The sequence below is a fragment of the Furipterus horrens genome, unplaced genomic scaffold, assembly GCF_987537825.1.
Source record: "Furipterus horrens unplaced genomic scaffold, mFurHor1.1.pri manual_scaffold_5, whole genome shotgun sequence".
Lineage (NCBI taxonomy): Eukaryota > Metazoa > Chordata > Mammalia > Chiroptera > Furipteridae > Furipterus > Furipterus horrens.
In genome coordinates, this window is record NW_028327175.1 from 84,944,965 (window position 1) to 84,967,059 (window position 22,095).

General features: G+C 37.6%; 1 protein-coding gene and 1 pseudogene across 2 annotated transcripts in view; one reads left to right on the forward strand and one right to left on the reverse strand.

The window, feature by feature from the left end:
* Positions 1–22,095, forward strand: part of PRR16 (proline rich 16) — a 288,864-nt gene that overhangs the window by 224,758 nt on the left and 42,011 nt on the right. The window lies entirely within an intron of this gene.
* LOC150008881 (forkhead box protein K2 pseudogene) lies at positions 3,467–5,155 on the reverse strand (annotated as a pseudogene).

Below are 22,095 nucleotides of genomic sequence, written 5' to 3' on the forward strand. Positions count from 1 at the left end.
CTTGACTGAACCTAGTTAAGGCCCTTTAAAATAATGGCAGGCTGTTGTATGAAGTTTCCTTGCTTATTAATTAACCTTGCTACCTGCCAATCTGGAGTGGTCTGCCTTTGTCTTTGGGCTCACCTTGCCCTTGTTCTCCATTTTTGGGGGCCAGTTTCAGATTTCACCTGGGAAACTCCTGAGACTGCAAACTAACAATCTTCTGTAATCCATTTCCCCAGTTGTCCCAGTTTCCCTTTTACTTATCTAAATTCAGTGTTGTTTTTTTTTTATCTTAATTAGTAAAATTAAATTTTGAGAAGTTTTGTTTGATCATTTTCTCCAAGAAGGTCTTACTCCGTTATATTTCCAAGCTGATTTTATTGTTTGAGGCTGCTGGCTATAGCTTTTATTGTGAATATCAGTTTGGTTGGTATAACAGATTTCAGTCAAATTTTCTTTTCTTCACAATTCCAGAGTTATCCCTCTAGTACAGCAGTTTTCAACCCTTGTGCTGCAAGAATTTTTTAAATGTGCAATACCTAATACCTGACTATTTAGTCAAGGCCAGTGACCTCTTTTACTTTAAATTTTCAAATAAAAAATGACAACAGCCAGCACAACAATAGCCGTCCCTCAGTGTGAATGAATCAAAATTATGCCTCAGAATTTGAGTAATTAGTTTATGTGCGCCATGAGATTTAAAAAGTTGAAAATTGCTGCTCTAATGTGTTCTACATTTGACTTAGAAGAGATTTCTGAAGATAGCCTAAAATTCTTATCCTTGAACTTCAATTACTTAATAAAGATATATTTCATTGTTGATAATTTCATACAAGATTTTTTTCCCCTAGAAAATGTGTGCTTTCATCTTCATTTTCAGTTTTTTCTGTATTTCAAGAAAAATTTGCTCTGTCTCTGAAAGCATTTACATTTCATTAATGGATTTGCTCCTTCAGGGACAACAGTTATCCATGGGTTGATCGTCGCTGCCTACCTTCCACACTCATAGTCATTTCATTATTTGTTTTAAGGACTTTGTTTTATCCTTTGCTTTTATTCTGAATATACTAAATTTTCTAGTTGTCAACAAAACATTCTTCACCTGTATATTATTTTCCTTTCTGCATCTAATACATATACAAATTCAGTAATAGTGTAACATTAACCCTATATTTGTTTTCTTACTCTTCTGTCTTCCTTTTCATCTCTGTCTGTTTTGTAATTTCATCTTTTAAGTATTGGTTTATTAAAATCATGCTTTCCATTACAATTTTAAATAAGAATTATCCACTTATTTTCTTCTAAAATAGAGCTTTTGCTATTTTTCTCCTGTCTCATTTTCTTTACATGGACACTTTGCCCACATTTTCTATTTGCACTGTTATTATTTGTATAACTTTATGACAAATGCTTGCTTTCTCCCCTTATCTGACTCCTATTTATATTTTCTAAAGGTACAGCTAGCTTCTCCATGTCTCCTGTGTATGTTTGAGAGAGGGAATTGCAAATAGGGGTGGAGTGGGAGTCAGCTGGGACTGGGTGTAAACCAAATAAGAAAAATTGAATTGTACCTTGTTTATGAAGGCCCTATACCCCAAATTTATTTTACTAGTATATACCCTTACTCATGCCAGAATATCTTCAGGTTTCACATAGCACTTAGGACTTTGGTACAGAATCTTAGTCTTGGCAGTTATCAGATAGCAGCTGCCTAAGTAACTTTTAACCCTATTTCACCTGGTTTCCCCCATAGTCTTTTTTTTTTTATTTTATTAAACTTATCGGGGTAATATTGGCTAATAAAATTATACAGATTTCAAGTTTACAATTCTGTGATACATCATCTATATATTGCATTGTGTGCCCACCACCCGAAGTCAAATGTACTTTTGTCACCATGTATTTGACCCCCTCTACCCTTCTGTAACCCCCACCCCCTTCTCTCCCATCCATGTTGTCACAAATTGCTGAATTTCATCTTTTCTTATTGCTGAATAATATTGTATTGCATATATGTACCATATCTTCTGTATCCAATCATCTACTGAGGAACACTTTGGTTGTTTCCATGCCTTGGCCATGGTGAATAATGCTGCAGTGAACATAGAGGTGCATATGTCTTTTTGAATAAATGTTTTCAAAGTCCTTCCACTCTTTCATGAGCAAAAAAAAAAAAAAAGAAAAAAGAAGAAGAAGATGAGATTGGCAATTTGATTTTAGACTCCTGTGTTGAGTCTAGAGTGTGTCAGAGATATTTTAGTAGGTTCTTCTACTTCTTACTGTCTCAGAAATCCCTCTTCTCTCCTTTTGTCTTTTGTTTAACTAAATTCTTATGCATAGGATCTTGCTGCTAGTTGTTTAAAACATTTCTGCCTTTTCTCTCACCTTCGTTCCCAGCAGAAAAGGCAAAACCATAATGGCAGTTGTGTTCCTTTCTCTAATTCTTTGGTCCTTTTTGATCTGCCTCCAATGCTTTCTCATTATGCTTTTTCCAACTAGGATTTTTAGTTGGATTTTTTTTAGGATGTTGTAAAATCATCTCTCCCTGTTCTTCTCATTGCTCTTTAAGGCATAGCATGGAACTAAACCAAGTCATGCCTTGTAGGTGGTTTTAAAAAGCTTTTGCTATCCCTGATGACTAGTTCTTGGTTTGATAACTTCTGTTGTATTTCTGGAAGTTTTTTGTTTGGTGGTTGGTAGGTTTTGTTTTGTTTTGCTTTTAACCTATTTGTACTTATATTTTTAGGTTTGGATGCAGTCAATTTTTAAGATTTTTTTTTTTTTTGCCTTGTTTTACTTAGGGTGGAAAATTATGCTAGGGACAAAGTCAACACAAAGAAACAACAAAAAGTAGCAAGAAAAAAAGTTAAGTACAGCCTGCAAGTCCAGTAGTGCATTCATGCAGCCCACCCGTGTCTGTCTGTCTGTCTTAGACACTAAAGTGGAGGAGTAAACTCACCAGGCAGCTGCTCTAACGGGAAGATGGGCAGCTGACATCACATAGCTCCTCCTGAATTTTAACCCATCAAAGTAGGACAAAGTAAATCGTGCCATAGGCTGAATACAAACAATGAAAAACAAAACTTCCTTGTTTCGTTTCTCCAAATGAAGTCCACACTATAATGGTCCTGTATGGTTCCAAAATTTCCAGAGTAGAAATGAAATGACCTGAAATGTCAAAGATGCCATTATTTTGTAAGAAAAGAAAGTATACCTCAAACTATTCTAATCCCTTATGTCAACAACAAAACACTGCCTCATCTTACAGCCCCACAGGTCCCGCTGAGGGTATGGGGGTGGCTCCTGCTCCGTTGGCTCCACAACTCCACGAGGGCCTTCCCAGCGATCTGCTCTCACCCGGTGCTATCCTCACTGGAAAGGACAGAGTCTTTGCTGAGCATTAAAAGATGAATGCTAGGCATGGAGACACTTGCGGGACCAGGTTTTGTTGCATGATTTTCACATTCAGGTGCAACTTTCGTCTTTAAGGACTTTTAAGGGCACCTGTGTTCTGTGTTTTCAGTACTGTCCTGAATTTCAACCACAGGGCCCTCTGCCCATCCAGAGAATGTGCTCCGAGTCTCAGTGAGAGGCAGTGTCTCCTTTTGGCACCACAGAGTTGACAAGTAGGAAAGCTCTGGCCACTAGTGCTGTTCACACTCCTCTCTCTTGGCCTCCAGGGAGTGTCCACTCTCAGGGCGATGACGATGCTCTCGCCATCTTCGGTCTTGACCTGTTTCAGCTCTGGGTCCTTGGACTGGTCGCCATTCTGGCATTTTGGGGCAGGGAGACTGATGCTGACACGTGTGTTCCCAGCATGTTCAGAGGACTACCTGCTGCGTTGTTCACCTGGCCATGCACAGAGACAGGGATTGGCACCACGTGAGTCCCCACGTGAGCCCTATTTTGTGTTACAGTTTTTATTGGTAGCTGCTGCTGACCTAGAGGTGCCTGTTGCACAATGGTGACTGGACAGGGGTGCTCGGTGCTATCTAAATGACCCGACCAGCAGCACCAAGGATGGCCTGGCTCATTGCAGAAATAGGTTCTATTTTCACTTTTTTATGATCTCCATTCCCCTGTGGTTCTTCTTTAGGAGGGGCCAGCAAAGCTGCCTGCCAGACCACAGCCCACCCTCCGAAGGTGTACATGTTTCCTGGAGCCAGACCGACCATGCTGGTGACTGGCGTTGCTGGGATCTGGTGGGCAACATGAATGAGCTGTTCACACAGCAGGCTCCTAGAAGGTGGTGGTGTTCACCCGGGCAGCAAGAGTGTGCGTGATGGTTTTAATCGTCAGGGGCAGCTGCCGCTGCACAGCGATTAAAACGGGATGATTAGGTGGGGTGGGGAGCCGGTGCACTCCGGGCAGACCACACCTCCTGGGTGACAGAGTTCCAGGAGGGCCAGCGAACCTTCCCTCAACAGGCTGTCAGGGGTGTGGGCACCACTGGCGTGAGCAGACAGCACTCTGGTATGATTAAGAGAGGCTGGGGCACTTTTAGATGAGAGAGGTCCCGAGGGGTAAGGAAGCAAGACATGCCCCTAGGATATCTTCTCCTAAAAGCCTGCTCTGTTACATTCTTTCAGAGGCAAGATCTATCCTTCAGAATGAGCCTTTGTCTGGTTCTTCCTGGGATCGTGGTACTTTGATGAAATAACAATTTAGAGAGAGACTGTGATTAATTGAATTCTGCCAGCCTTTGTCTGTAGTCCTGTAACATGGGTAATTTTTAGAGATGTATGTATAAGTTCCATTTAGGGTGAGTTGTTTATCAGGAGCTGTTATAATTGCTTGTGTGATTAATTGTGCATAGGAATAAGGTGGCTTTGAGTCATCCTTGGGCCATCTCCTCCTGAAGCTTCCTTTTCATTTTCTGGCTGCAAGTTGTCAGCCATTAAATTGAAGTCAGATGGTATCCCATGGACTATTTTGTACCCTGAAAATCCTGCACCGCAGGGGCTGGACGGGCAGGAGTTTTCAGCACTGATGGTTCCCATAGGGGACGGCAGGGTGCTGATAAAGTGGGCCATGGTGTCTGGAATGTTGATGGTCAGGGGCGAGATGTGAGCCTGCATGTGCTTCACCAGGGACTTGCTGCCACCTCCTGCTTCTCCCTGTTCTCTCTGGTGCCGTGTGTCCCTGGAACATGCTCTACACGAACATGCCACATTCCCCTCTAGCCAAGGTAGAGTAAGGGTCCACAGCATTATCCTGGGCTGCACCCAGAGCTTGGGGCCCAGCTGGGGGCATGAAGATGTCCAGGAGGTGCTGTGAGATGAAGCCCCAGTGGCTCATGCTCCTGTCCACTGAGCCCTGCAATGAGTTGCGGCCAATGGTCACTGAGTGCTTCTTCATCAGGTGCTTGAACTCATGGCCCTGGAGAGGCACGCCTGGCGGGGACCCAGCCTACGCCCCGCCCCACTGTTGTCTTGGGCCTGGGGTAGGCCGGCGCCTTCCTTGGATGCCCCCACCCCCCAGAGCTGAGGCCAAGGAGGCCGCTGATGAGTGAGCAATGAACCACAGCCAAATTTTAAGATTTAACATTCTGTTACTTTTTGTAGTTTGTATTTAGGTTTGTTCAGTCTTTAGTTATATTACTTTTTTGTTCCTTTGGACGATTTCCACATATGCTTAGTACAGAAATATGTTGGTGAACATGATTCCCCCTGACCAAGGCAAACATAACAATGATAGGCTCTGGCATGAAGGTACTGTTAGGAGGCAAATGAGGTCTGCTTCCAAGCCCTGGTCCTGTTCTAGTTAAGCAGGATTTGAACCTGGGAAATAGCTCTCCTCTGAAGCTATAGCTGATTTTCAGTAATGTACTGTCCAAGCTCTGAGGAAAATAGGAAATTTGGAGCCACAACAGGAATGCAATAATACTGTTTGGTGAAGCATATCAAACTAAGACTTCTTGAACCAACTCTGAGCTAAATCTAGAATGTCCCAATTTTGATGACTGTTTTTCCTGAACTTACTATTTACTTATGACTAATTTCTTTCAAATGAAACTGGATTAATGTTTTGAAACCTTCATTGTGTATTAGAGTCATCTGGGATTTTTAAAAAAACAGTAGTTGTCCAGGCCCTAGCACTAGAAATTTGTTTTCAATTTGTCTGGGGTGGGACTCTGATTGTGATATTTCTTAAAAGCTCCTGGAGGTGCTTAATTTGTAGCCAGAGTTGAAAGCCATTGTATTAGAACAATCAATCAGGAAGAACTCTCATATTCAGGAGTGATGGTCAGGGAATACTGGCTTAACACTACTACAATTTAAGATAAATGGAAGTAAAATATTTCCATTTCACTTGGAGCCACAGGAGGAATTATTTTGAGTTAAACTATTGTCCAACTTAGTGATTGAATAAAAGCACCCTTCTTCTGGGGAATAAAAGCAATCTTTCCTTAGAAATTTGGGTGGAAAATATTAAATCTTACTTGTATAGTCAGCTCAATTTGAGGTAATTTACTCTATCAGTTGCCAAAAGATTAATTTTTTCATTGACTGACTGTTGAAAAGAAAGCTTGCTTTCAGATTTACTTGAAATTTGCAATCACTGAAGAAGAAGAGTTCAGACTTAATAAATACATATTGAAAGTCCCAAATTTATTTTTTCAAAACTAAACCAAGCATATAGATTATGCTCAGAGGTTGACCATGTGTGTGGGGCTGGGGAGATGTATCTACTTTGCATTTACCAGTTAACCTACTGTATTACTACAAAAGCTATCTTAGGCATGCTCTATACATTCAAGTGTTTTTATTTTTTTAATTACTCAGATCAGTAAATTAAGCATTCCAACCTCTGCTCTGTTGAGAACCAATGCCACTTAGGAGACTGGAGCAAAATATGTAAGCTGAAATTTTAGTCAGGTTCTATCTCATGTGGATAGCTTTATCTCTTAGAAAATACTCCACTCTTAGACCTGATCAGATTAGTGAGTTTCAAAATATTGTAAGATTACCAGAAGGACCAGTAGCACATGTTAACCAACTGGCCACCTACACCCACAATGTATGCCTGTAGATACAGACAGAATCTGATATTAAATTGATAGGTGTTACTTAGCCAAGAAATATAGCAACATGTACATATAGAATCAGTTGCTTCTTGGAACCTAAAGGAAGGAAAGAAGGAAGGAAGGAAGGAAGGAAGGAAGGGAGGAAGGAAGGAAGGAAGGAAGGAAGGAGAAAGAAAGGAAGAATGGAAGGAAGGAAGGAAGGAAGGAAGGAGAAAGAAAGGAAGAATGGAAGGAAGGAAGGAAGGAAGAAATTATTTAGTTTATCAAATGTCCTTAAAATGATATTTGGTATTCATGTTGCCTCATGATAATTAAGATATACAAAGACACAGGTATATTTAGTTTCAAGAAAAATTTTAAAATCTATATTTTATACAATCTGTTCACCTCATTCTAAAAATTATTTTTATAATTATGCAAAATTAAGTGATTTCTCATTAGTTGCTGTTATATATTAATATTTTATCCAATAATTCAAAAATGTGAATGATCTGTCAAATGTCTGATGGGATACCTTGGTAAATATGTTACCAAATGAGTAAGATTTTAAGATAAATGGAATCATCAAATACCAATCAAAAATATTTGCCATAAGAAAGCAAAATGTTAAAATGGAAAAATAAGTTGTTTCTTTTACATATTAATCATTCATGTTGGTTTTTATGTTCAGACTACAGTGAAGCTGGCACTTTAAAAACAGTCAGGTTTGAATAATATTAATCTCTGTGGGCCAGATAGTAGTGATTCTCTCCTTAGTTTTGAAAAACTAATACTGAAATATCAGATATTTCTCTTACACCAGTTTCTTCCATGTAAAATTTATTCTTTCAAGCATTCATTCACTTGCCTAACATTTTATGTATGTCTAGATATACCAGAGACTGTGGTAGTGAGCTAAAAAATGTCAATGTACAGAATATGGAATAGAGAGACAAATAAAGACACAAATATTTAAATCTTTAATAATGCTATGAAAAAAGAATATAAGTTCTTCTGAAAATTTGGAAGATAATTAAGGAGGAAATCTGGGAAGGCTTTTATGAAGAAGTAATATTTTTGCTCAGATCTGAGCATTAAACAGACATTTATTTAAAAGATAGTATGTCAAGCAGATAAATGAGATGTGATAAATATTTGAAGTAGAATGGAACATGCCTGTGGCTGGCAGACAGAAAATAGGGTAAGAAGTGAGAGACTATGAGAGATGTGCAGTAATCTGGATATGTCAAAATGGAAACTTGGATAGAAACTGAATCAAAGAATAAGTGAGATTTTGTTGTCAGCATTGCTTAAATTTAATTTTATAATTTTACATCTTATATAATTTTTATTTACCCCTACAGTATTTTTAAAAGTCTAGTATTTCTGTTGTGTATGCCAAATGGCAGTAGTATTCCAAAGCTGTAGCCACACAGGTCAAATGGTAAGACTTAACTATAGATACATGTAATGACATTTTTCTCTTTAAAAATATTTAGTTACATTTATCTATGCATTCTAGCTAAGTAATTGTTAAACACATTTTCACAGCAAAGATTATAAAATTATTAAAGATTTAAACTTGAAATATTGTACGATATTCTTTGTATTGTCATAAATATATGATATTCTTCATATTGTCATAAATATACTCTTATTTTACCATTCAAACATACATTTTTAAAACTATTATATGATTCATCTTGTTTCTAGTAATTGGAAAACAATTTTTCTAAGAGTTTGTATTAGCTTTCTGTTTAGTTGCCAAAATCTCTTCCCACATTCCCTTCTTATAACACTAAAACTAAAACCATCTCCTATTGATATCTACATTATGTAACATATAGTCTCCAGGATAAACAAATTTTTTTCAGCCAATTATTAAAATAGATGAAGGAAAACTGATGCTTTGAATTAAAATATGCTTGGCCTTAGTGCGTGGTAGGGTTTTGGAAGGCAAAATCCTGATTTTTTTTTAAAAATTCTAATAATATGTTCCATAAAGTTTATTGAATGTTGTACTCTCTTTTTTAAAATATATTTTATTGTTTATCCTATTACAGTTGTCCCATTTATTCCCCCTTTGCTCCCCTCCATCCAGCCCACTGCCCACTTCCATAATCGGTCTCCTTACCATTGTCTATGTCCATGGGTCCTTCATATATATTCTTTGACTAATCCTTCACCTTCTTTCAATTAGCACCCCCCCACCCCCATCACCTTCTTATAGCTGTCAATTTGTTCCATGTTTCTTTACCTCTGGTTCTATTTTGCTCATTAGTTTATTTTGTTCATTAGATTCCAATTTTAAGTGAGATCATATGGTATTTGCCTTTCACCAACTGGCTTATTTCATTTAGCATCATAATCTCCATTTCCATACATGCTGTCGCAAAAGGTAGGACTTCCTTCATTTTTTCTGCTAGATAATATTCCATTGTGGGAATGTACCAAAGCTCTTTTATCCACTCATCTACTGATGAGCAACTAAGATTGTTTCCAAATCTTGGCTATTGTAATTAGTGCTGCTATGAACATGTTGGTGCATAAATTCTTTTGAATTGGGGTTTCAGGATTCTTCAGGTATATTCCCAGCAGTGGAATTGCTGGGTCAAAAGACAGTTCCATTTTTAGTTTTTTGAGGAAATTTCATATTGTTTTCTGTAGTGGCTGCACCAGTCTGCATTCCCACAAACAGTGCACTAGGGTTACCTTTTGTCCACATCCACGCCAGCACTTGTTTGTAGATTTATTGATAGGCATTCTGACAGGTGTGGAGTGATATCTCATAGTGGTTTTAGTTTGCATTTTTCTGAAGGTTAGTGATGTTGAGCATTCTTTCATATGCCTCCTGGGAGAAGTGTCTATTCAGGTTCATTGCCTATTTTTTAATTGAATTATTTGTCTTTCTGGTATTGTCATATAAGTTCTTTATATATTTTGGAGATTAAACCCTTGTCTGATGTTTTGTTGGAAAATATTTTCTCCCCTAGAGTCAGTTCCCTTTTCATTTTAATGAAGGTTTCTTTAGCCATGCAGAAGCTTTTTAATTTGATATAGTCCCATTTGTTCATTTTTTCCTTTATTTCCCTTGCCCTATGAGATATATCTGCAAAAATATTATTATATGGGGCATCTGAATTTTTGCTTCCTATGTTTTCCTCTAGAATTTTTATGGTATTGTGACTTATATTTAAGTATTTTATACATTTTGAATTTATTCTGGTGTATGGTGTAAGATGGTGGTCTAGTTTCATTTTTTTTTTTTTTTTTTTTGTATGTACCAGTCCATTTCTCCCAACATGAATGGTGTACTCTCTGGGTAAGGTAATTTTGGGGTTCAACTCTAGGTCTTGAAAGTGTTCATGAAGAACTGATGAACACATATTCATGAAGCAGTTTTTAGTTCCTCATGCTGGTAGGTGGTGGGAAAAAAATATCCTGTATCATGATTACTGCCCACAGTTAACTTGCAATCTAACTAGGAAAGTACACTTACAGATTTTTGAGATTACAGATAATTAAAGACAAACTGAAATGGAGATATAAAAACACTTTGGGAAGGTCTAGATGGGACCAAGATGGGTTTATTTAGAAACACTCCTGGGATTTTTTTATGCTTAAGAGTTGGGTAGGACTTGTCAGGCAGTGAGAAAGGGTCAGACACACTAGGAATGTGAGTCAAGTCCTGGAGTACAGAGTTGAGAATCAGTAGGGAGCATGTAGGGCTGCGGGAGGGAAACATAAAACCAATGCCCTGACTAAAGTAAGGTGCATATTGAAAAGCCATATGAAATAAGATTGGTCAAGGAAGGATCAGATTATAAGAAATTGACAGTGTTATGCGGGGACCTACAAAGTGTGGCATTAGGCACATTAGAAATTTTTAGACAAGGCTGGCTGTCAGGAAGAATATCACTTTTGGAAATAAAAGGCATCGTAAAGGCATACTATTAGTATATGCCAGGGCTGACAAGTACACACACACACACACACACACACACATATACGGCAGTGGTAGCCTACTATATACTCTAGCACCTGAATGATATGCTCACAGCTGAGCTTTGAGAGGAAATTTTTTCATAGTATTTATGAATTTAGGATCTAAAATTAGACCAACTGGGTTTAAATTCTGGCTCTCTCTGCCACTTACTAATATCACTGTGTAATATTAGACAAGTCATATTTAAACTCTTTGTTTTTGTGAGTATTAATCAGTTACTACATGTAAACAGTTACAACAATGCCTGGGGCATAATAAAGACTGTATAAGTATTACCTACTGTTTATTAAGCTAGCAGCAGTGAATAAGTAAATAGATACAAATATGTTTAAGGAAGAAAAAAGCAGAGGTAATAGTACATCTTTTATTGAAGGGAAGTGATAGAAATGGATCAGAAAGTGAGAGAAAGTCACAAAAGTAATAACCTTGAGTTTGAAATATTGGGTAATAGAAATAACATGATTTGACAACTAAATCTTGCTCTAATTTAGTAAGTAACATGGACAAATGACTTCTGCAATATATCCACTTCACCTATGAAAGATGTGGGACTAAGTTTTAAAGTTTCTTGTAGTTATAATTTCAGAGGTTTGTTGATGTTGGAAACTTTAAAGAGTGCTTATCTCCTGGGCTTAAAAAATTCCATCCTCTAAGTACCGAGAAAACATCTCAATGACAGATTCTGGTGAACTGGTAAAATTTTGGAAACATGGGATTGGACATTGTTATTCTTGTAAGCTAATGGAATGTGGAACTTACAAATTCATCATCAGTATGCTTGAGATCACTTGTATCAAAGGTCTAACAAATATTAAGTGGATGATTTATGAAAATAAAATTAGAAGAGGAAACAGGGATCACTGGAACCTAGAAAGGATTCTCTTAAATATCATATCTATTTCAGCTCTTTTCTTTGGAGCCGTCAAGGTAAGACAGACTCAGGCATTTTTACAAAGTTTCTTCAAATTCTTTGTGGACAAGGTGTAGAAAGGTTATATGGACTACTAAGTGAATCAGTAACTGGTTGAAATTGTTTGAAATTGCTTTCAAATATTTGATATGGAAAAGAGAGAATTACTGATTTGAAGAGCTCTGTGGGATGAAATTCAAAGTGGAAGATGAAAGCTATAAGATAAGGAAACTACTAAATTCAAGAGAAATAAGTTTAAAAAGAGTTGTCTAACAATTAAGTATGCTACCTTAGGGTCATGGCTTCCCAGTGCTGATAATGTTAACAGGAAATGGACAGCCCTGTGTCAGGAAATCATAGAAAGTATGGCATGGATACTTGTTGGTTTTGTCTGTCTGGCATGCTTTTCCCCATACACTTGCACAGTAATTAAGCTTGCTATGAGGAACTAACCTACCTTCATTGGAAAAGGTCTAAGAGGGGCTATTAATAGGATGTTCTTTTGGCAATGTAATCATGTACATGGACAATCATGTGGCAATTGGGGGTAGTGGGTGTAATGGAACTAAATTCTAATGGAAAAAATACAATAAAAAATTTAAAAAATATACTAATAATATATATTTTTAAAAAAAGAACCTCTATAATTTGAGCTGTCAAGGTGGGGGCTTATTCATAGTTTGGGATGAACACAATAGAAAAAAAGCTCTTTAGTTCCCACAGCTGAACATTCAGAATTATTTTAGTTTCTGTCCTTTCCAGGAAGTGGCTTTTCAGTGTGTATCTTACTTTTCTACTCAATTCATAATGTTACAAATCTATGCAGTTTTGCTTTCTGTTGCTTACAACCACAGAATCCTGATTAACACACACAGCTATCATGCTGGACTTTGGTGATGGAACTAAATCTGTTAAAATTCCTTTAGGTACAGACTGCCTATAATTTTCTGATTTAGAAAAAAAGTTTGTCTTTTTTTAAGTAAATTTTATTGATTATATTGTTACAATAGTTCTAGTTTTTTCCCCTTTGCTCCCCTCTGCCCAGTACTCCATCCCCCAGCAATCCACTGCCCCAAGTCCATGCCCACGCGTCGTACATAAAAGCTCTCCTGCTTCACCTTTTCATATATTCTTCTTCTTCTATTTTTTTAATAAATAAGTAAATAATTATTTTAACAATAAAAAATAGCAATCGCTCCCTCTCAGACTTAAGACCCTTTATAATCTTATAAAGGACAATGGGCGAAGGACTCGAGCTCCTCTAGCTGCTTCAAGCTGAACATAGTCATCGTCCTACCTACCCTTGGGTCCAGAAATCTCTAATAAGAGTGGGGTGTGGAGGGGAGGGTGGCCTTCCCATATGGGGAAGGATCGTGCAGACTCCAGGTCAGTTGGCTGTCCCTGGACCATGGCATGCTTGGTTTAACAGGCTGGCATCTTTGTTGTATTCTGGAGGCAACAGATTTGGCAACAGGGTTAAAAGGCATCATTCAGTCCATAACCACTAGATGACAAAAGGCAGGTATTAATTTTTCAATGTCCCACGTTAGGGGAAAAAAAGGGCTTCTTTGGAAGAAGGTGTGCCAAGCACATCTCACCTGTCCAAAAACCTTTTGCCCATTATACTCAGTTTGGGGTGAGGGAAATATTTTAGTTTCCCCTCTCTCAGACCTCTGAGCCTTTTCTGTCCAAACCATTAGGATAGAAAAGAGAAACCAGTTTTGTAAAATGAAGCCCACAGACCACGCCATACTTCACCAACCCAGCCACTTAGTTCAGCCAAATCGTTGAGTCTCAGGAGGCGGCGCTGCAGACAGGATTAAGTGAGGACTATACATACAGACAATCACTCAGGTAATGAGAGCATAGGCTTATGCCCTTTGAAAACAGAAAACACATGTTAATTTATGTAACATAACCCACATACAAGTCTCTAAATCTGTAAGACTGTCTTATTGGAAAGACATCCAGTTGCAAGGCATTTGACATTCTTATTGCCTGTAAATTAAACATCTTTGATGATACAACAGATATAGTTTAACTTTCAAATGAAAACAAATGAAAAGAAACTTTAACGATGGTTAGCTGCACTACTGTATAGTCTACCACTAAGCATTGTGATTTTCCTTGAATCACGATTTTTCCCCCTAAGATTACCCTCCTTGTCATTAATGGAACTGCATTTAATTTATCCTGTTCATTTGCAGAAACACAACAAGAGCAGCAAATGATCACTTATGATCTTTAGTTCTGCTTTGCTGGAACTTACACAAGGAACATTTAGGGTGACCTTCAGTCTGCCTTTCAGGGCACAGAAGCTGAGCCATATACCTGGCATTCAGACTTGCCTGTAAACACCTGTTTTTTCCAAGTCCTTCTGGTTTTCCATTGTGCCTTAAGGTCCCTTCTAGCCATCTTTCAGGAAAACAACCTTCATTCCTTCCCTGGAAAGATTGCTGTGGACCATACAACCAACCAAGGTACCAGCCTTTTATCTCATGGGCTTTTAATACCTTTGAAGTCAATCCCTTCTTACTCCCTTCATACCACCTTCTCTCCCTCCTGCCTCCCCCCTTGTTACTGTTAGTTTATTCCTGTTTACCTACCTCTGGTTCAATTTTTCTCATTTGTTTGTGTTGTTCATTAGTTTTCTGTAATATGTGATAGCATAAGCTATTTTTCTTTCAGTGCCTAGCTTATTTCGCTAAGCATAATTCTCTCTAGTTCCATCCATGTTGTTGCAAATGGTAGAAGTTCCTTCTTTCTTCTGCTACATAGTACTCCATTGTGTAAATGTACCACAGTTTTTTGATCCACTCATCTACAGATGGGCACTTAGGCTGTTTCCAGCACTTGGCTATTGTAAGTAGTGTTGCTATGAACATAGGGGTGCATAAGTTCTTTTGAATTGGTGTTTCAGGATTTTTCGGATATAATCCTAGCAATGGAATTGCTGGTTCAAAAGGCAGTTCCATTTTTAGTTTTTTGAGGAAATTCCAAACTGTTTTCCACAGTGGCTGCACCAGTCTGCATTCACACCAGCAATGCACCAGGGTTCCCATTTTTCCACATCCTCGCCAGCACAAGTTGTTTGTTGATTTGTTGATGATGGCCTTTCTGACTGGTGTGATGTGGTATCTCATTGTGGTTTTTATTTGCATCTCTCTGATGGCTAGTGATGTTGAGCATTCTTTCATATGTCTTTGGACCCTGTGTATGTCCTCTTTGGAGAAGTGTTTGTTCAAATCCTTTGTCCATTTTTTAATTGGGTTGTCTGTCTTCTTGGTGTTGAGTCGTATGAGTTCTTTATATATTTTGGAGATCAAACTCTTGTCTGATGTATGATTGGCAGTTATATTTTCCCATATGGTTGGTTCCCTTTTCATCTTGCTGATGTTTTCTTTTGCTGAGCAGGAACTCTTCAGTTTGATGTAGTCCCATTTGTTTATTCTTTCCCTTATTTTTCTTGCCTTAGGAGATATATCAGTGAAAATGTTGCTACGTGGGATATCTGAAATTTTCCTGCCTATGTTTTTCTCTAGGACTTTTATGGTGCCACGGATTACATTTAAGTCTTCAATCCATCTTGATTTATTCTGGTGTGTGGTGTAAGCTGGTGGTCTAGTTTCATTTTTTTTGCATGTCCCTGTCTCATTCTCCCAACACCATTTGTTGAAGAGCAGCTTTTCACTCCATTTGATGTTCCTCCCCCCTTTGTCAAAGATTAGTTGACCATATAGACCTGGGTTTATTTTTGGGCTCTCTATTCTGTTCCATTGATCTATATGTCTGTTCTTATGCCAGTACCATACTGTTTTGATCACAGTGGCTTTGTAGTATAGTTTGATAACGGGTATTATGATTCCTCCTACTGTGATCTTCGTCCTCAAGATTGCTGTGGCTATTCGGGCTCTTTTTGGTTCCATATACATTTTTGAAGTATTTGTTCTAGGTCTGTGAAGTATGTCATTGGTATTTTAATAGGGATCGCATTGAATCTATAAATTACTTTGCGTAGTATGGACATTTTAATGATGATGATTCTTCTCATCCAAGAACATGGTATTTGCTTCCATTTATTTGTATCTTCCTTAATTTCTTTCTGCAGGGTTCTATAGTTTTCTGAATACAGGTCTTTTACCTATTTCATTAAATTTATTCGTAGGTACTTTATTTTTCTTGTTGTTATGGTAAGTGGGATTTTTTATTCCAGTTTCTATCTCCTATTTTATTGTTGGTGCACAGAAATGCCTTCGATTTCTGAATATTGACTTTGTACCCTGCTATTTTGCCAAATTTACTTATTAGGTTGAGTAGTTTTTTGTGGAGTCTATAGGGTTTTCTATGTACACTATTATGTCATCTGCAAATAATGACAGTTTTACTTCCTCTTTTCCAATTTGGATGCCTTTAATTTTTTCTCCTGTCTGATTGCTGTGGCTAGAACTTCCAAGACTGTGTTGAATAGGAGTGGAGAGAGTGGACATCCTTGTCTTGTTCCTGACCTCAGTGGGAATACTCTCATTTTTTTGCCCATTGAGTATGATGTTGGCTTCATTTTCTCATATATGGCCTTTATTATGTTGAGGTATGCTCCCTCTATTCCCATTTTGCTGAGTGTTTTCATCATAAATGGGTGTTGTATTTTATCAAATGCTTTTTCTGCATTTATTGATATGATCATGTGGTTTTGGTCTTTCATTTTGTTTATGTGGTGTATTACGTTTATTGATTTGCGAATATTAACCATCCTTGCATCCCTGGGATGAATCCCTCTTGATCGTGGTGTCTGATCTTTCTAATGTGTTGCTGGATCTGGTTTTCCAATATTTTGTTGAGGATTTTAGCTTCTATGTTCATCAGCGATATTGGCCTGTAGTTTTATTTTTGTTGTTGTTGTGCCTTGACCTGGTTTTGGAATTAGGGTAATACTGGCTTCATAAAACGGGTTTGGGAGTCTTCCCTCTCCTTGGATCTTTTGAAATAGTCTGAGGAGGATAGGAGTTAGTTCTTTCCTAAATGTTTTATAGAATTCACCTGTGAAGCCATCCGGTCCTCGGCTTTTGTGTGCCAGGAGTTTTGGATTACTGCTTCAATTTCACTAGTTGTTATTGGTTCATTCAGGCTTTTTGCTTTTTCTTGACTCAGTTTTGGAAGATTATATGTTTCCATGAATTTGTCCATTTTCTCTAGGTTGTCAAATTTCTTGCCATACAGTTGTTTGCAATAATTTCTTACAATCCTTTGTATTTCTGTGATATTGGTTGTGATTTCTCCTCTTTCATTTCTGATTTTATTTATTTGGGTTCTCTATCTCTTTTTTTTTTTTTTTTTTTTTTTTTTTGATGAGCCTGGTTAAAGGCTTGTCAATTTTGTTTATCTTTTCAAAGAACCAGCTCCTACATATGTTGATCTTTTGAATTGTTAGTTTAGTCTCTATGTCATTTAATTGTGCTCTGATCTTGATGATTTCCTTCCTTCTGTTTGCTCTAGGCTCTGCTTCTTGTTCTTCCTCTAGTTCTTGTAGCTGTAGGGTTAAAATTTTTATTAGAGATTCTTCTAGCTTTTTTAAGTATGCCTGTATTGCTATAAAGTTTTCTCTCAGGACTGCTTTTGCTGTATCCCATAGGTTTTGGGTTGTTGTGTGTTCATTATCATTAGTTTCCAGAAACATTTAGATTTTTTTCTTGATGTCATTATTAACCCATTCATTATTTCATAACATGTTATTCATTCTCCATGAGTTTGAATATTTTTGAGTTTTTTCCTTGAGGTTGATTTCCAGTTTTAAGCCATTGTGATCTGAGACGATGCTTGATATAATTTCCATTTTCTTGAATTTGTTGAGGCTTGTTTTATGTCCTACCATGTGGTCTATCTTTGAAAATGTTCCATGTGCACTTGAGAAGAAAGTATATTTTGAATCTTTGGGGTGAAAAGTTCTATATATATCGACTAAATCCATTTGATCTAGAGTGTTGTTCAAGGCCTCAATATCTTTGCTGTTTCTTTGCTTTGAAGATCTACCCATTGTTGACAATGGAGTGTTAAAGTCCCCTACTATGAGTATGTTGCTGTATATATCTTTCCTGGTGTCTTTCAAAATTTTCCTTACATATTTGGGTGCTCATATGTTGGGTGCATATATGTTTACAAGGGTTATATCTTCTTGATGGATTTTTTCCCTTAAGTGTTATGAAATGCCCTTCTTTGTCTCTTTTTATGGCCTTTTCTGTGAAATCTGTTTTGTCTGATATAAGTATTGGTACCCCAGCTTTTTTTTCATGTCCATTTTCTTGAAATACTTTTTCCCATCCCTTCACTTTCAGTCTGTGTAGATCTTTTGTTCTAAGGTGGGCCTCTTGTAGACAGCATATATGTGGGTCATGCTTTCTAATCCATTCAGCTACCTTATGTCTTTTGATTGGTGCACTTAATCCATTTACATTTAAGGTTATTACTGATAGGTACTTATTCACTGTCATTTTCCCCCTTTGTACTCGTGATCCTCTCTGTCTCTCTCTGTTTCTTCATCTTCTTAAGTAGATCCTTTAGCATCTCTTGCAATGCTGGTTTGGTGGAAATGTATTCTTTTAGCCTTCTTTTGCCTTGGAAACTCCTTATTTCACCTTCCATTTTGAATGAGAGTCTTGCTGGGTAGAGTATTCTTGGTTGTAGGCCTTTGTTTTCATTGCTTGGAATATTTTTTGCCATTTCCTTCTGGCTTGTAGTGTTTCTGCTGAGAAATCTGACGATAGCCTTATTGGAACTCCGCTGTATGTTATTAATTGTTTCTCTCTTGCTGCTCTTAGGATTCTCTCTTTGTCTTTGAATGTTGCCATTTTAATTATGATGTGTCTTGAAGTGGGCCTGTTGGGGTTCATCTTCATTGGAACCCTTTGTGCTTCCTGCACTTGTGTGACTCTTTCTCTCCTCATGTGAGGGAAGTTTTCTGTCATTAGTTTTTCAAAGAGGTTTTCTATCCCTTGCTCTTCTTCTTCTCCTTCTGGGATTCCTATGATATGGATATTATTATGTCCTGCAGCTGTCTTAGAACCTCTTTCATTCTTGTTCAGTCTTTTTTCATTTTGTTGCACTGTCTTAGAGTTTTTGTCTAAGTTGTCCTTCAGCTCGCTGATACGATCTTCTGCTTCCTCTAGTTTGCTTTTAATTCTTTCTACCGTGTTCTTCAATTCAAAGATTGTATTCTTCATTTCCTCCTGGCTCTTATAGGTAGCTTCTATGTTCTTTTTCATGCTGGTGTAATTTTCAGTAAGTTCCTTGTAGTTTCCCTGGAGTTCTTTGTTGTTTCCGCTGAGCTCATTGAGCTTCTCCATAATCCATGTTTTGAATTCCATATCTAATAGTTTGCTCCCCTCTATTTCATTTAGCACTCTTTCTGGGGATTCTACGTTTCCTTTCGATGGGGGTTGTTTCTCTGTCTCCACATTTTTGTGACTCTCCCTGTTTGTTGCTGCTTCTTAGATTGATCTGCACTTCCTGGATCTGCCCCTAGTGGCATCAGATTGTGTACCAGTCTGGCCCTAGGCAGCCTGTTGGAGACTTCCAGGAACCTACTGCCTTTGTCTGTCTCCTTTAGTTGTTAATCTATTCAATCTGTGATTAGCAGTCAGACTTAATGACTGAGGGTGTGGCAGCTTAATTTCTGTAGACAGGGCTTTTGCTTCCCCTCAGGCTGATGCTACTTGGAGAGGAATGGTCTGCCTGCAGTACTGGGGATGAGTCAGCACTGGGACCTGGTCGGCTGTTCTCCCAATTCTCCCCTCAAAGCCACCATGCCAAACTCTCCCCAAATGTCGCCAGTCCTCTCTGCCTTCCCTCTGTTTGAGCCCAGGGTAAGTGGGGGCCAAAATGTTTTTGTATGTGATCTGCTTACGAGCTCTTTCCGCAGCTGCTTCTCACCGGCTAGCAAGAAACCCTGTGGCTTTTCATTTTTCACAGCTGGATACTATTTTACTTTCTGCTCTGTTGCTGTAGGCTGGGAAGCCTAGCTGGGGGTTTAGACCCTGCCCTTCTCAGGGGGAACCCCTGGCTGCTGAGCTGTTTCTGAGTCCTTTCAGCTGCCACCTGTGGGAGCCCAGCTAGCCCTTCCATGTCTGCACACTTCCTACCGGTCACGTTGTGATGTAGTGGCCTTTTTTGTCTCTCCGTGGTTATAAGACTTCTCTCCAACTAGTGTTCGGTTGGTTATTCCAGATGATTTCTCCAAAATTAAGTTGTAGATCCAGAATGGCCCTAGGAGGAGGTTAGTGTAGCTTCCACTTACTCCTCTGCCATCTTGGATCTCCCAGACCTTTGTATATTCTCAGGTGAGGTATATCTTAAGGTCTCTGGCCTATTGTTTATTATTTAATTAGATTGTTTTCTTATTGTTTAATTTTAAGAGTTCTTTGTATATTTTAGATGGTAGTCCTTTGTATGTTTTAGATAATAGTCCTTTATCAGATTTGTCTTTTGCAAATAATTTCTCCCATTCTGTGGATTGTTTGTACATTCTCTTGACAATGTCCATCTCAAAGCAGATTATAAGTTTAATGAACTCCGTCTTATTAATATGTATTTCTTTCATGAATCTTGCCTTTTGTGTCATATCTAGGAAGTCATCACTATAATTTTAAAATTTCAAATTCCAACTCTTCAGTGCTGCTACCATAAGGATATAATTGAGTATTGTGTGTTGACTTTGTATTCTGAAAACATGCTAAACTCACAAATCAATCCTAGCAGCTTTTGTGTAGATTCTTTTGAAATTTCTAAAAATACTTTTGTGTCATCTTTAGAGTCAAATTTATGTCTTCCTTTCCAATAAGTATTCTTTTTATTACTTTTTATTCCACTAAGATTTCCAGTACAATGTTGAATAAGGACAATAAAATAAGACATTCTTGCCTTGCTCCCAGTTTTAGAGAAGAAGCATGTCAATTTTGCCTTACAACACTAATATTAACCCTAGTTGATTATGATTTATTAACATTTCTTAATATTGATGGATTTGATTAGATGAAGTTATCTTGAGAATTTCTGTGTCTGTTTATGGTAGGTATAAAATCAAAAGAATTTATCTGGTTTTGGTAGTAAGGTAGTAATGTTGGCTTCATTAAATGAGTTTAGAAGTGTGCCAGTTTATTCTGTTTTTGGAGAAGATTGTATAGAATTGGAAATATTTCACTCTATGTTTGAGCCAATTCATCAGTGGAACCATCTGGGTCTGGTGTTTTCTTTATCAACTTGGCCAGTGGCTGCCCCTCCCCTTCAAAAGCCAGTACTGTATGTAAACTTTCACAGGTTTTCCTATTATTCCCTAGTAACATTTGTAGGAAAAGCTGTTAAGAGTGTTGGATACCCCTACGTATTCAGCCCAGGGACTTCAGACTCTCATACTAGCCCACTCAACCTTCAGCAATTTGTTAGAAGATATTAGCTCAATTTTCTTATCAATTTGTGCCATTTGGCAGCATCTGTTCAAGCTAGGCGGACACCCTGTTTCTTCTTGCAGGTACCTATCACCCTCCAGATTTGTAGATAGCTTTTGGCCCTGTGATTTTAGTCCTCTGATGATTTCAAGAAAAATATTTAGTTTGCAGTATTTCTGTTTTTCTGATGTTGCAGTGATATGAGCAATGATCTTTCCATTCTGAATTGATTTTTTAAACATTTCTTAGCTGAAACTAGAAACCCAATACTATGAATTGTTGATATTGTTTAAGTAGAAAATCACTAGGGCATCAATATATTTTTTGCATCACATAAATAAAAAACTTTCTTTTCACTCATGTACTTAATTGTTTGGACTATTTCTTAGAAATTTTATTAGTTGTGTTCTGCATTAAGAAATTCATTTATATTCATATTTGCCGATTTAAAATTTTCAGAATTGAGTAGTGGCTAACCCAATGGCACTTTGTGCCTAAATACAGAAAAATGAGAATTTAGAGTTAACTAAAGGATTTAAATGAGGAAAAGTACACAATTTAAATTGAGTGGGACACAGTTTTTATATTAGGAGATTGAATAATCTGGTCTTGTCACAAGTTATTTTGCAGCTGTGCATTGATAAAATTGTTGTTATTGAGCCTTAAAATGTGTTATGGAATAGTTCTGGAATATTATAGGAAAGCCAAAAACAAGTCTTTTAACTTTTTGTTTTTGGACTGTTTATTGTTATTCATA